We start from the raw sequence: 6000 nt of genomic DNA on the forward strand, positions 1-6000 counted from the left end.
AAAACTTCTCCACCATAATCACACCATACTGTTCTCTTCCTGTCTCACAAAACCTGAGAATTCTTGGAGTTACTATTGATCGAAACCTCACTCTTGACGCCCATGTGAAGAACATGATGAAAAAGATGTTCCACTCCATGTGGAAACTCAAACGAGTAAAACCTTTCTTCCCGAGATACATCTTCCGCACCCTGGTACAATCAATGGTAATAAGCCATCTGGACCACTGTAATGCACTGTACACAGGCTGCAAAGAACAGACTATCAAAAAACTCCAAACAGCCCAGAATACTGCCGTCAGACTCATATTTGGAAAAACTAAATATGAAAGTGCTAAACCCCTAAGAGAGAAACTTCACTGGCTCCCACTTAAGGAACGCATTGCGTTCAAGATCTGCACGATTGTACACAAAATCATCCATGCAGACTCCCCAACCTACATGCTAAACCTCGTGGACTTACCTCCCAGAAACGCCACAAGATCATCCCGCAAATTGCACTTCCCCAGCTGTAAAGGTCTAAAATACAAGCTGATGCATGCCACTACCTTCTCCTACATGAGCACGCAGTTATGGAATACATTACCTACAGACCTGAAAACAATCGACGAAATAACTAACTTTCACAAATCTCTGAAGACATATTTCTTCAACAAGGCCTACAAAGAGAACATACAGCTTCAATAATCCACCTCACCAACCTACCCAGTTATGAAAGTCCACCTTCTACACTTACCATATTCACTTCCTTCTTTCTTCCCTTACTTAATCCCTGCACATTACTAATTGTATCTGATATCCTGAAATGACAATGTCATAACTAAACTATGTAAGCCACATTCAGCCTGCAAATAGGTGAGAAAATGTGGGATACAAATGCAATAAATAAATAAATAAATAAATAAATAAATAAATTCTGCTCATTAAATAAGTCACTGTCCACCCTTCTCTATCATTGCCAGCTCCAGGTTTGACTCTGTTCTTTCCTCCTTGCTGCACCATACACTTTGAATAAACCTCCTGAGTCAATGTGTTAGGCTCCCTCTCTAGCTTATATTCAAAGCTAAAAGCTGCTTTTTAATAGTAACCCCTTATTCTCCTCTTCATACCTATATTTTAAGCCATTCTTCTTCACTCAAGTAGAATCATCTTTTTTTAAATGCTTCAAAGTGTGAATCCATACACTTTCCCAGCCCTTATATCCTCACTCCTCACTCCTTTCCCTCCTCTCATTTATTCTGAGAACCTTCCCCCCAGTGGTCAAATCAAGATATTAAGAGTTATTTCTGATAACAAGTTGCGCTTTCAACCACAAATTGATTCAATTATTAGATCTTCTTTTTTCGCTCTCCATAGAATCAGATCACTACGTGCTGTTCTTCCCCTTGGCCTGATCCGTTGTCATCTTTCTCTTGTCATTTCTCGCTTGGACTATTGTAATGTCCTCTATTCTGGTCTTTCTCTCTCCTCCTTGAAATGACCACACCTCGAATATTGTGTTCAATTCTGGTCGCCGCGTCTCAAAAAAGATATTGTGGAATTAGAAAAGGTACAGAGAAGGGCGACAAACATGATAAAGGGGATGGGATGACTTCCCTAAGAGGAAAGGCTGAAGCATCTAGGGCTCTTCCACTTGGAGAAAAGACAGCTGAGGGGAGATATGATAGAGGTCTATAAAATAATGAGTGGAGTGGAATAGGTACACATGAATCGTTTGTTTATTCTTTCCAAAAATACTAGACTAGGGGGCATGCAATGAAGCTACAAAGTAGTAAATTTAATACAAATCAGAGAACTTTTTTTCTTCACCCAATGTGTAATTAAACTCTGGAATTCATTGCCAGAGAATGTGGTAAAGGCGGTTAGCTTAGCGGGTTTTAGAAAAGGTCTAGACGACTTCCTAAAGGAAAAGTCCACAGACCATTGTTACATTGACTTGAGGAAAATCCACTGCTTATTTCTGGGATAAGAAGCAGAAAATGTATTGAACTTCTTTGGGATCTTGCCAGGTATTTGTGACCTGGATTGGCCACTGTTGGAAACAGGATGCTGAGCTTGATGGACCTTTGTTCTGTCCCAGTGTGGCAATACTTATGTACTTATTCAATCCAAAGCAGTAAAACTGCTTCATGTGTCTACCCATTTTGATCATGTCACTCCTCCATTATTGAAAGAACATTGACTTCTAATGTTGTCACATATAGAAGTCAAACTACGCACCATGGTATTTAAAGGAAGATTGCAGATTGCACCAGAGTTACATCACCAAACTTCTGATTCCTTACATTCCTACTCACTTGCTGTGCATCACAGCAAGTACTGCTTTATCACCCCTCTCCCACAGTCCTCTGTTTAGAATCTCATAGGATGCTGCTTTTGCTTATGCAGGCCCCTACCTCTGGAATTCTGCCCCCTGTGAATTTAGACTCAAATCCTCCTATGCCAGTTTCAAACAAGCACTTAAAACCTGGCTCTTTACTCAGACTATTTTATCTTATTTTATTAACCTATTTTAATTATGTTCATCAGCTAGAGGCATTTTATGGAGTGATCAGTGATATATCAAGACAATAAATAAATACAAATCCCCACAATACATTAAATTCCTTAATTCCCTTATTTGTCTCTCTTAAATAGATTGTAAGCTCCATGAATCAGGGACCGTCTCTGATGTGTATGTGTACAGCGCTGAGTTTATTTAGCAATGCTAAACAAATGATAAGTAGTACTAAAATTTCTTGGGATGTCTTAAATTTGCCACAAAAGAAAAAAAAATACGCTGTCTCACCAATTCCCATAGTTAGGTGTTTTTTTTTTTTTTTAATTTCCTTTCAACAAACCAATTCTTACTTTTAATTGTGATGCCACAGGGGGCTGCAATATCACAGATGGCCTGTAAGTGGCGCTGCAGGACTGGATTACTGCATCCTGCAGTATTAAACCAAATTTCGCTGTTTGTCAGGCTGTGAAACAGATCAAGAACCTTTGTGCTATTCCGCTTCAACATGAGATGTCAGACAGGGGAGCTCATAGAAGTTTATAAAAATCATGAGTGGGGTGGGATCATTAAATAGGGAACAATTGTTTAAACTTTCAGATAACTCAAAAACAAAAACAGCAAGTTAGAAACAAATGGCATTAAGTATTTTTTATTTAGTGCATAATTAAACTGTAGCATTGCTGCCAGAGGGATGTGGTCAAGGTGACCATAACAGATTTGTAGGGGAATGGACCCAGAAGAGGGTGTTCTTTCACCTAGCACCATATTGGTGGAATGATTTGCCTAAAGAGATTTGAGGTGAAGCTGATGCAAAAAAGTTTAAAGATGATTATTTACTCAGATTTTTGGAAGTTGAGCAGCTGTGTTGAGGGGTGAGCCCAGTAACTCTGTACAACACATGTAACTGACCGTTATTTTGGTTCTGTGCTTGTGAAAACTGTATTTTTCTGCTGTATGGTTAGGCTTTTCTTTCAAAGAAATGGCATTCTTTTTTGGTCATTTTAATTTTTAAATGTAAACTCCTTTGTATTGAACAAGATAAGCAGTATATCAAATACAAAATAAACATAGATGTAAATAAGAGCAACAAACATAGGCCAGAAGCCTAAGAAATAAGATGGGAGAGTTAGAATATATTGCACTAAATGAAAAATTTAGATATAATAGGCATCTCTAAGACCTGGTGGAAGAAGGAAAACCAGTGGGACACTGTCATACCCGGGTACAAATTATATCATAGTGATAGGGTGGATCAAACTGGTGGAGGGGTAGCATTGTATATTAACGAGAGCCTTGAATCAAATAGATTGAACATTCTGCAGAAACAAAGCATATCTTGGAATCCTTATGGATTGAAATTCCATGTGTAAAGGAGAAAAGGATAGTGATAGGAGTGTACTACCATCCACCTGGCCAGGATGAACAGATAGATGTAGAAATGTTATCAGAAATTAGGGAGGCTAACAAACCGGGCAACACAATAATAATGGGCGATTTCAATTACGCCAATATTGACTGGGTAAATATAACATTAGGGCATGCTAGGGAGGTAAAATTCCTTGACGAAATCAAGGACTGCTTTATGGAGCAGCTGGTACAGGAACCAACAAGAGGAGGAAAAATTCTAGACCTAGTCCTTAGTGGAGTGCATGATCTGGTGCAGGAGGTAACGGTGCTGGGGCCGCTTGATAACAGTGATCATAATATGATCAGATTTGATATCAGCTTTGGAGTAAGTACACACAGGAAATCCAATATGGTAGCTTTTAACTTTCCAAAAGGAGACTGTGATAAAATGAGAAGAACGGTGAAAAACAAACTTAGAGGAGGAGATGCAAAGGCCAAAAATTTACATCAGGTGTGGATGCTGTTCAAAAATGCCATCTTGGAAGCCCAGGCCAAATATATTCTGTGCATTAAAAAAGGAGGAAGCCATTGTGGAGAGATTAAATGAATTCTTTGCTTTGGTCTTTACTGAGGATGATTTGGGAGAGATACCGGTGCCAGAAAGAGCAGTGACTCACTGCTGAGTGTTACAGTAGGCAGACTGGATGGACCTTTTATTCTTTCTTTGCTGCTCTATGGTCTCTTCCTATGATTTAATGACAGTGGGATAACCCAAAGGATCAGAACTGCAACTGTCTCTCTTTAGCCATGCAGACTTCTTATTCAGGCAAAATTTGCCACTTTCTGTACAATTTCTCCCACCTAAAAGTTTCCGTACAACATTTTATGGGATGTGAAAACAACTTGTCTTCACTCTATCCAGGTCTCCTTTGCACATGTAGCTTACTTGAGGGATAAAATACACACAAATGTGACTGCTCTCTTGTCTTCACTTTGTTCCTGTTTTGCGTATAGACATGTTTTTTTTTGGCACTAAGCTTATTGTGCCAAAGATTATCTCTACAGGGGTTTTTCTAGGCACTTTGAGTAATTTTAAACTTCCCGTAGTGTTTGGTGAATTCTGTTTAAAGGAAATGGTTGACTGGATGAGTCCTAGAATGAGTTGCCTGAGCTCCTGGAACCTTTTTTTTTAATGCTAACCTACTTATTATTCGCTGTACACTGACCATTTCCTGCAGATCTTTCTGTCATAATAAGTCTGCGGTGTCGGAGGAACTCCTGTTGGGACTGCTTAGAATCCAGTCCAAATAATAACGGAGCAGTCTGATTTCTTGTGTTCACATCTCTCAATTAATTTATACCTTTCATTCTTCACTTAAATTAGATGAAATTGTGGTGAGAGACAAGAAAGAACTCACTCTGTTATATTTGTATTTGTATTTTTGTTTAAATAAGTAGAACAGTTTATGTTTTAAAGTAGTGGATTTAACACTTTGATAGCCAGTCCTACCTGTGCATGGCATAGAAATTCTCTCTGTGCCCGCAGCAGATGTAAAGGTTTGTCAGGGCTTCATAGGGTGACCTTTGAAACCAGCCCACACTTTTCCATGTAAGTCCAGTTTCAGGCTTATTTTCGAAAGAGAAGGGCACCCCTTTTGACACAAATCGGCAGATGGGCATCCTTCTCACAGGGTCGCCCAAATCAGCATAATCGAAAGCCGATTTTGGGCACCCTCAACTGCTTTCCGTCACGGGGACGACCAAAGTTCAAGGGGGCGTGTCAGAAGCATAGTGAAGGCGGGACTGGGGTGTGCCTAACACATGGGCATCCTCGACCAATAATGGAAAAAAGAAGGGCGTCCCTGACAAGCACTAGGGCGACTTTATTTGGTCCATTTTTTGTTATGACCAAGCCTCAAAAAGGTGCCCGAACTGACCAGGTGACCACAGGAGGGAATCGCGGATGACCTCCCCTTACTCCTCCAGTGGTCACCAACCCCCTCTCACCAAAAAAAACTTTTTAAATATTTTTTGCCAGCCTCAAATGTCATACCCAGCTCCATGACAGCAGTATGCAGGTCCCTGGAGCAGTTTTAGTGGGTGCAGTGCACTTCAGGCAGGCCGACCCAGGCCCATCCCCCCCTACCTGTTACA

Source organism: Microcaecilia unicolor, chromosome 8, assembly GCF_901765095.1.
Source record: "Microcaecilia unicolor chromosome 8, aMicUni1.1, whole genome shotgun sequence".
Taxonomy (NCBI): Eukaryota; Metazoa; Chordata; class Amphibia; order Gymnophiona; family Siphonopidae; genus Microcaecilia; species Microcaecilia unicolor.